This window comes from Myodes glareolus, chromosome 3, assembly GCF_982192425.1.
Source record: "Myodes glareolus chromosome 3, mMyoGla1.1, whole genome shotgun sequence".
Classification (NCBI taxonomy): Eukaryota; Metazoa; Chordata; class Mammalia; order Rodentia; family Cricetidae; genus Myodes; species Myodes glareolus.
In genome coordinates, this window is record NC_142028.1 from 3,188,081 (window position 1) to 3,198,927 (window position 10,847).

Consider the following 10,847-nt stretch of genomic DNA (forward strand, 5'->3'; position numbering starts at 1 on the left):
TGCTCTTAACTACCCTATTTTAAAATTTCCAATTTTGTGTGTGTGTGTGTGTGTGTGTGCATTTGTGTGTGTATGTATGTGTGTGTTCTGTACGTGAGTAGCTTCAGGAGAGGTCAGCAAATTCCCTGGTGTTGTAGACAGTTGCTTTTGAGATACTTGATGGGGTACTGGAAACCAAACTGGGGTTCTCTCAAGAGTAGATGTACTGTGGTACCAACCCATCTCTCCATGCCCTGCTTTGGGTCTTGATATGACCTTTGTTGTTATATATTTATAATATATGATAGTCTTTAAAATAAATGTTGAAGAAAGTTTTAGAAGATTTCTTTCATGGTTCAGAAGTAATAAAAGTAAGTTGAAGATGGTGGCTCCAAGCTTGTAATCCCAGCCTGTGGTAAGATGAGGCAGGAGAACTGCCCACTAGTCTAAGATCAGCCTAGGACACCAAGACTCTGTCTTAAAACATAAACTAATGATCTCCAGCAAACAAGATCATGACTGCCTCTGTAGAAAGTCATGTTGGCACTCTCCCCGCACTTGGGAGGTTGAATCAAGGGGATCCCATGTTCAAGGCTCTCCTGAGCTACACAGTAAAAATCCATGTTAAAAACAATGTGTGTGGTTATGGTACACACAATGGTAGCACAACTGTAGGGTGAAAAGGACCAAGGAAAAAACACCCTGCCCCTGACTTGACCCCAGGCCAGTGATTGAAATCCCACCAAATCCTGAGTTTGCCCCAGAGCCAGGCTGCAGAATCCCACCAATCCCTAAGCATAAAATCTCACCAATCACTAAGCTTGCCTCAGAATCAGGCTACAAAAATCCACCAATCCCAAACCATTCTGCAAAGCTCCACCTCCACACCCCCTGCAAGAAACCCTATATAAGCTCTGTAACCTGTATAGTTTGCTGCTGCTGTAAGGACATGGAAAATTTTAAGAAATGTTGCTTGATCAGGAGCTGGTTAAGGCACTGGGCTAATCTGTGCGACATCAAGAGCTTGTCAAAAACAGCAACCTCTGCAGAAGTATAAACCATGAAATGCTCCTAGCAGCTAGCCACCTGTCGACACCCAGCTTTGTGATCTAGACAGAGCAGAGGTAACTGCTTGGTGGGGGTGGGGGGGCAGTGGCATGCACAGAAGAAGAAGTAGCTGCTTACAGGAGGAAGGGGAGGAAGGGGAGGAAGGGGGTATGCAGAAGTGGTCCACACCCTTTGTTTAGCAAGACCAACCCCTTTGACCGAAAATAAACCTGGCTTGCAGTTTTTGTCTATATGTGTCAACCCCAAATGAGGAACGGGAGCTCTCCCCACTGTGCTGCTTCGTGAGTGGAGGCTTTGAGCTCCCAGCTAGCTGGTTTGAATTTTGCACGCAGAAATAAACCTTACTTTTGCATTCTGGACTCGACTGGATTTTGGTGGTGGACTCTCTGGGGATCTTAACTTGGGCACAACACTGCTTCTCACCATAAGGCAGCCACCCTCCCGGATTCTTCCTTCCAAATAAGTCTCTTGAGTGAGGTTTGTTGTACAGTGTGACATTTTCACTGAAGCTGAGACAGAATCAATCAACTGTAACACCTTTGCTGGGGAAACCTTTCCCTGACAGAGCAGAGTTGCTACACTTGAATTGGAAAAAAATCTTTCCCTGGAGCAGAGACATAAACTGCTAAGCTTACAATGACTTTGTGGTATTCCTTGGCTCTTGACTGCCAGGATACCTTTCCATCCAAACTGCAAAGCTTACACTAATAGTAAATGAAAACAGTGTAAATTCCATAAGTGATATAATAAATCACAAAGAAAATCTATACAGATATGTTGTGTAACAAGACTTTTCTTGGGGAAACTAAATACACATGTCTACTAATCCCAATAGACCAAAGTACATGGATACCACCAAAGTCCAACTTATTGAACCGATGACTTTTATTGGGATTATTTGTAGGAATATGGGTGAACGTACAGGAGCAGAAATGACTCAAAGACAGCTGTATCACAAAAGCACATGCCAGCATGGGTGACAGCTCACAAAGCTGAAACCTGGAGCATACTATACAGCCTGCAGGCAGCTCAATAGGCTGGAGAGCAACCTTTCTAGGTGGCCTAGATAGCCTAAACCTCTTCCTAGTAGCTGGTCTGGCCTGAGAGCTGGCTTTGCAAATTGGCTTGTTTGCAAGAGACTCTCAGCAGCCTTCAGTGTTTACTCTTGGGAGGAAGGGACCTTGTGAATCTGATCAGTTTCAGGAACTTCCTGAAGCTATTTTGAGTTTGCCTTCTGTCTTAAGAAAACTTCTCTGCAAGATAGAACATTTCAATTACCGAGGAAACAACTACACAAAAAGATACAACTAACTGCATTAGTATAAATAAAACTGACAAACAAAAAGAAGCAAGTCACAAAATATAAATACTATGGGATTTTATTTATAAAACTAGAGTTTGGAAAGATGGCTCATCATTAAGAACACTGGTTGCTCTCCCATTTAAATAACTATAATTACATATACAAAGTAGTTTTTTGAGTGTATGCGTCATCCTCAAAAAATGAGATTATTACAAGCAACAGACTAGGACTTAAAATTAGAATACGACAGAACAGGGATAGTAAGACTGAAAGAAAAATACAAAGAGGGATAGGGAATCAGCAGGCAAATTCTCAGAGATTCATGCCTAAGAAGGAATAGGCTGTGTGTTTTGTTTTTTTTTTATAACCGTGTGGAAAGTTGCTTGTCCTGATTTCCTGTGACATTTATGTGGGGTCCTTACCTATATAGATTAGGGAGCATTTCATTCTCTGTTGAGCATTACCACGCCAGCACGGCAATTGTAGTTCTCTGAACCAGGGACGTCAGGATTAACACACAGCACAACTTCAGGTTCTGCAGACAAACCTTTATTCACTTTCTCACACTGTATATATAGCCCTCAGCAGGGAAGGCTGAGCCAGCAAAAGCAGGAAGCTCATCACCTTAACTCATATCCCTTAGGGGTAAACATCCTTAAAAAAATTGCTGAGAACAACGGATTGTTCCTGTTTTTGTTCCTGTTTTCAGAACAACTAACCACAAGATTGCAAAACAGATCAAGTGGGGGTATGAAAGCCTGTCCTTGAGGGAACCAACAGAGCAGTAAAAATTTTATAGCACCAGCTGTCTTTATTTTTTTTAAACAATTTTTTTAATTTATTTGTTTTTATTTTATTTGCATTGGTGTTTTGTCATGGGTGTCTAGTCCCCTGGAACTGGAGTTACAGACATTTGTGAGCTGCCATATGGGTGCTGGGAACTGAACCTGGGTACTCTGGAAGGGTAGTCAGCACTTTTAACCACTGAGCCATTTCTCCAGCCCCTAGTACCAGTTGTCTTTAAGATTAATCACTTGTGGCAGATCTCTATGAGTTCAAGGCCAGCCTAGTCCACAGAACAAGTTCCAGAACAGCCCTGGGCTACACAGAAAAATTCTCAGGACTGCCAGCATAAGCTCTTCTAAGGTACAGAAGTGGCCAGGCCCCTCCCCTGCCAGGACCTCCAACTGCCAGATTCCACCACAGAGCGCTCTAACTGCCCTAACAGCTGGACCCTGACTCCATCCTACAGAGTAAAAAGCCCAAGTTCTGGACTTGAAATCCTACCAATTCCCACCCATAAAACATCACCCTAGAAAGGTCTGTCCCACTCCACCCTCCAAGAAAAGGCATATAAACCCTGTCTTCTGTTCATTTCTCTACTGTTTCTCCTGAGGCAGAGGCAGCCACCCTCCTGATTTTTTCATTCCTAATAAATCTCTTGTGTGAGGTTTGTTGTGTGGTGTGACTTTGCTTGGCTCCCAAATGCCAGGATACCTTTCCATCAGAGGTGTAACACAGCCAAGGCTGAGTTACAGAACACCTTGAAAACCCCAAACCAAACAAAAACAGCATTGACCATTTGTAGGTAGAAGTAGGAGCATCAAGAAACCACCAAACACATTCGAACTCCATGAAAGGAAATAGCTTTAATAAAAAACAAATGAAAAAAACTGCCATGCCTCTTCTAACAGTAGAGAACAACAACCCCGCTGAGAAAGTTTGATAGGTTATATAGGGGCAAACAGAAGAGGGGCACACAGCTCAGATGCTGGAATAGGTGGTTATCTCGGGGAATCCGGAGACACACCTGTTGTGGGCAGGGTTCCAGTGCCAACTGTCGGAATTGGGAGCCATTACCATAAAATACATCATGACAGCATCACTCTGTCATTTGGGGAGCCCTGTCTTAGAGTCCTAATGGTGGTAAGATTCCATGGGTCATTAGGAGTTAGCCGCTAGGCACGTCCAACCTGTGGCATACATCCCAGGATAACTATTAATGTGGCTCAAGATATTTGCAGTCATGTAGCAATGTCAAAAGGTTAGACACTAGCTGGTGAGGTGGCTCAGTGGGTAAAATACATTCCACCCAACCTAACAATATGTGTTTGATCACTGAAACACATAGTGGAAAGAGAGATCCAAGTCCCACAAGTTGTCCTTTAAACTCCATAACATACCATGTCACAAGTGTACACATACACACACACACACACACACACACACACACACACACGCACTGTAAATGTAAAAAAAATTTAAGATGGTTGGACACGCCTGCTAGATGTTTGTATCAGACATAACAAATCATGAACTGGGTCAAACTCCAAGTAGTTTCTGTTTGGGGGGAATTTCAGTGTTTTTGTCTTTACAGATAGGTTAAAATTGGTCTTTACAGGTCATGTAAAGTTGGCATTTTCATTGTGGAAGGCAGAATAATCTAAAATCAACAAGCAGAATGAGGAGGATTTTCCCCCTATTTTGGATTAAAACTTTTTTCTATTTTTTTTTTTTTTTGCATATGGTATTTTGCCTTCCTGAATGCAATCTGTGCCTGGCATCCAGCAAGGTCAGAAGAGGGTATCAAATCCCCTGACACTTGAATTAAATACTGTTGCGAGCCACTATCTGGGGGCTGGAACCAAACTTGGGACCTCTGGAAGAACAGTCAATGCTCTTAACCACTGAACCATCACTCCAGACTCTTGAGACAGGGTCTTTCACTGTAGCCCAAGATGTCCCAGAACTCACTCTGTAGCCTCAATTCATGGCAAGCCTCCTGCCTCAGCCTCCCAAGCTAAGCCATTATGCCTGGGGTAGTTTTCCTTCTGTTTGTGTGAGTACATGCACATAAAATGAACATGATCATTCTGTATATTTATAATTATTATATATTTTCCATGTATATATCATATATTTAGTTCAAATATTACATGTATTACACTGAAGTGGTATTTCATTTTTATTTTAATAAAGTTTGCCTGGGGATTGGGAGAGTAAAACAGCCCCTCTGGTCAGTCTTACAACCAGGCAGTAGTAACACACACCTTTAATCCCAGTAGCCACACTAGTTGCCATAGAAACCAGATGGTGCACTCCTTTAATCCCAGAACTAGAGAGGATTATAAAATGGGAGGAAACAGCTCTCAGACACAGTCTCATTCTGAGATTCCTGGAGGCAGGATCACCATTTTTGGACTGAGGACGAGATAAGGGCCAGTGGCTAGCTGCTTTCCCTCTCAGGTCTTCAGACTGAACCCCAATTTCTCTCTGAGTTTTTAATAATGGTGCTTCATTACACTATAAAAAGCATACTTTAAGAAAAGTAATTTTGCTCATCTTATATAACCTACTAGAACAATAAAGTATAATAAAGTTATTTTCTTTTTTCTTTTTAAGGGTTAAAAGTTTTGCTGGGCATGGTTGTTTACATATTTAATCCTAACTCTTGGGAGGCAGAGGTGAGCAGATCTCTAGGAGTTCAAGGCCTTTCTGGTCTACCAAGTGAGTTCACAGGCTATACATTGAGACTAAGAGAGTTTAAACATTTTTATCAGCGTAGATTAATTACATTATCATTTCAGTCTTCACTGATGTTTTCACACACGTATATAATAAATTTTGATCATTTTCACAACCCCCACTCCCATTATCCTTGTCTCCTACTTCCACTGATTCCCTGCCAAGCTGACTTTGAGCTGTGGCCAGGTTCCCCACCCTTTTGCTCCTCAGAGAAATCTTACAATAGCAAGGGATTCTGTCTCCCTTGCTCTCTATTTCTCGGGTTGGCACACTCCCCATTTTGTAGGTACACCACCAAGCTGTCCTGATAGATACTGCCATGCCAGCAGGGCAACTGTAGTTCTCTGAGCGAGGGAGGTCAGGATTAACACACAGCACAACTTCTGGTTCTGCAGACAAGCCTTTATTCACTTTCTCACACTGTATATATAGCCCTCAGCAGGGGCGGCTGAGCCAGCAAAGGCAGGAAGTTCATCACCACAACTCACATGGCTCAGGGGTAAACATCCTTAAAAACATTGCTGAAAACAACAGATTGTTCCTGTTTTTGTTCCTGTTTTTGGAACAATCAACCACAAGAGTGCAAAACAGATAAAGTGGGGGTACAAAGGCCTGTCCTCAAGGGACCAAACAGATACCTCTTTTATTTAAATCCCCCTCTCCTTTCTCTTTGTGACCAGTGAGTTTAACTAAGGCTGCTTGCCAAGAGCATGTGTGAAAGGTTATTCACAGGAGCGTGGGCAATTTACCAGTGGGTATACCACAAGAGAAAATGTCTCTTCTTCCTCTAGCAACCATTAACTGTCAAGTTGGGAACATAGACCCCAGCCCCTCACATCTATCTCAGCCCCCAGGCTTGGTCTGAACTCCAAATCCCAGCAGGCCAGGTCCTGATACCTCCCTAGGGGTGGGGTCAGGACCACTTCCCCAGGGTATTTAAAGACGGTCCTGAAAGAGGAACACATGGTCCCCCTTTCTTCCTCCTGGGGTTGCGGTTTTTTTGGTTATTTATTTATTTTTTTTTTTGCAGCTTCCCTGTTTCCCCCTGGGGGTGGGGGGCACCCGAGAGTGCAGAACTCCCATTAAACCTAGATATAATTTGACTTGTTTTGATTTGGCTTGATTGGGAGTTTTGCGTCGACAGGGAGCTCACGTTAGGAAATATTCCTAACATTTTGGAGGTCCCACCATGCTAGGGCAGGCTCAGGGATTTCTTGAGTCTGGTTGTATAGCTTGGGCATGAGCTACCACCACCCCAAAAACATACCTGTCTTCACACCTCCTCAGTACTAAAACTAAAGGCATGCACCCTACACTGCAATAAGGTTTTCTTTCTATTGTACCAGTTGAAGAAAACAGAGAAGGTTCAAAGGGAGAAAAACTTACAGCAATATGGGCCAAACAGAGAGAGAGAAGAAAGGAAAATTGACATCTGTTTAAGGACCCTAGTCCTGACAACAAGTCCCTTACTATCCTCTAGAAGATTTCTAATAACCTTATATTCCAAGATAAACCATAAATAACATGAACTTTCTAAGGGCTTCCACTAACAGGAAATAATCTCGAGACAACTCACAACAAACAGTGTCGGGGGCCATGAGACCCAGGTGGCAGCTAGTGTTGAGATGTCAGCCCACCAGAGGCATAGTTATCTGATGGACGATTAATCCTGTCCAGACAAGGTTGTAGGACCATCGACTGTGAAAACTGTTGCTCACTTTTACTGAAGCAGCTTTGTGACTCCCAGAAACTTGCATTGTAGTATGTAATCTCATGTGATGTGTTTCCAATGTAATCCCATGATTGCATCTCAATCTTACAGGCACATATATCTGTGAGTGGTCAGAAGGATGACCTTTATTTAGTTATATAGTTTTGATATATGAAATATATACTGGGACATTCTTCATAACTGGATCTATTTGACCCACAAGGACTGTGAACACTGAAAAGTCTGCCTTGTTCTTTTGCTTAGTGGGTGACTTCCCTCACTCCACGAGACGAGACTTCGGTGAGAGAATTAGTCACACAGTCAAAAACTTTGATTATCGGCCTCCGCCAGCCATCCCAGCTTCCATCCAGAAGGCCTTCAGAGGGAGTCTTCATCTGGCGAAGGACGGCGATACAGTCGGAGACCCACATTGGAGCACTGGACTGAGCCCCCCGAGGTCCAAATGAGGAGCAGAAGGAGGAAGAACATGAAAAATGAAATCAGTACTGCGAGGGATGCTATCACCCACTGATACAAGGGAACGGATCTAATGAGAGTTTACCAAGGCCAGTTGGACTGGGACTGAACCAGGACGTGATCTAACCAGATTCTCGGAATTTGGCCGGATTCTCTGAATGTGGCTGGCCCGAAGTCTTTCTGAAAAGCCATTGACTATGATACTGGGACCTGTTTTCTCTGCATATACTGGATTTTGGGGATCCAGTCTGTTTGGATACTCACCTTCCTGGACCTGGAGGGAGGGGGGAGGAACTTGAACTTCCCACAGGGCAGGAAACCCTGACTGCCCTAAGGGACGAAGAGGGAGGAGGAGAGGGAGTGGGGGGAGTGGGAGGGTGTTGGGAAGAGGGGCGGAAATGGAAACTTTTATAATTTAATAAAATTTACTTAAAAAAAAAAAAGAAAAAAAAGAAAAAAAAACCTTTGATTATCACAGTCAAATCTCCACTTTGATCCCTGAGATAAACTTAGAAGCCAACTCAACTCTCTGCGACTATCTTCCATTTGGCAGGACATGCAATCAGGAAAGGAGTCTTTCATACAGATCACATTTGGAACTTTCAAAGATAAATGGGCATCCAAGCTCCTTTGAGATGGAGTGTCCTAATTCTCCCATAGCTGATCTAGGAAAGTACTAACCTCAGCTGACCCTCAGCTCTAACCCTGAAGAAAAGCTACTATCCTTCTACACCTACCCATTTCCCCTTTACATTTACTGACCACTAACCCATAGCTAATCAAAGCACACCCAGAAATGTGGTATTTTTACAAAACCCCTTTAGAATTTAGAGCCCATGAAATCAACCTTTCTGCCTCCTAGTGCGCTTGAGCATCTTCCTAACCATGCTGCCCCAAACCACAAAATGCTGAATGTGTCACCCAAGACAGCTCCTATCTGCCTTATGATGCTGAGAGAAACATTAGATCTGTAACCTTGAGATTACCAGAGAATTGCCTTTGTTTTGTGAGTGTACAAAGGAGAACAGAAAAAGAAGAATAAAAATATGATTCGAACAGCACAAATGTGAGCTCATTCACCTTTTTTTGTTGTTGTTGTTTTGTTTTTTAAGATTTATTATTATGTAGTGTTCTGCTTGCATGTATGCCTTCAGGCTAGAAGAGGGCACTAGATCTCATTATGGGTGGCTGTGAGCCACCATGCGGTTACTGGGAATTGAACTTGGGACCTCTGGAAGTGCAGCCAGTGCTCTGAACCGCTGAGTCATCTCTCCAGTTCATCAGCTACTTCTTAGACAAAAAATTTTCTAAGTCCTTCACTAAGCTGAGGCAACTGAGCTAAACCTGAGCAGGGAAGTCAGTAGGGCTGGACTCTGCTGGCCCCTGATAAAGCAGAACATCCTGTTTTCTCTGTCAACAGACAGCCACAGCTGGTTTTTATCCAATCTAAATCGTTAATTGTCATCTAAACTATAAACAAGTCATTCAATCTGATGAACCACTTCTGAGAGATTATTTTGGAAAAGGCAGTAAAAATGTTTCCTTGAAGTCAGGCAGTGGTGGCTTTAATCCCAGGGCTTGGGAGGCAGAGGCAAGAGGATCTTTGTGAGCAAGTAACAGGACAATCAAGGCTTCACAGAGAAAATCTCTCGAAAAACAAAAACAGGCAAACCAAGTATTTCCTTATGTTCACATTCATCTGTGAATTTTATTTTAACAAAAAAAAAAGCTGAATTTTGAGCAGCTGGTATGGTTTTATCCCAGAAGTATCAAGCTAGTTTTATAGATGGTGACATATATAGTCTTATGATCTTAATGTCCTTAGTTTTAATGTTCTATCATCACTGTGAAATGCAAAAACTGGCTTGTTTGTTATTTGTTTGTTTTTGGATTTTCTATGTGGTCCTAGTTGTTCCGAAGATTGTTATATATATCAGGCTGGTCTCACAGATCTACCTACCCCTAGGTTTTTTGAGTGATGGGATTAAAGGCGTACACTGCCACACCTGGCCTCAATATCTTTTAAAAGAGAGTTCCCCAAATTATATTGCTGATCTTGCATGTATGTGCATTAGCCTCTCTCGTGTGTACCAACAGAGCTGAAAGAGTGTGGTCTGGGGATTCTGGCAGATCTTTCCATTTTGGAAAGTGTTTAACTATTATTTATAACATATTATACTAACCTCATTTAAGAATTCATGAGATCATGGAAAGATTTTCTATATTTGGTACTTAGATCCTTCGTAAATAATAGCTCTACATACTTAGAAATACAGCTATGTCCTTGAGCAACTGTTCTCTTCTCACTGTGTCTGAATAGAAGGAGCATTTTCCCAAATAAAAATATCTGCCAGAGTCCGGGTTCTTTCTACTCTATTTGGGTACCCATGCATCCACAATCAGCAAGAAAACTTGGACATCCCCCTTTCAACAAGTTTATGGAAGTCTCTTTCCCATGTAAAACTTTAAGACAATTCTGGGTTTTTTTAAAAAGATTTATTTATTTATTATGTATACAATGTTCTGTCTGCATGTATGCCACCAGACCAGAAGAGGGCACCAGATCTCATTATAGATGGTTGTGAGCCACCATGTGGTCTCTGGGAATTGAACTCAGGACCTCTGGAAGAGCAGGCAGTGCTCCTAACCTCTGTGCAATCTCTCCAGCCCTTAAGACAATTCTGAAGCCATTTCTGAACCCTCTCAGTACTTATCCTCCTCCCCTGGGAACCAAGGACATAACAGCTATACATGCACATACTGAGAAGTTGGGAACTTTCCATC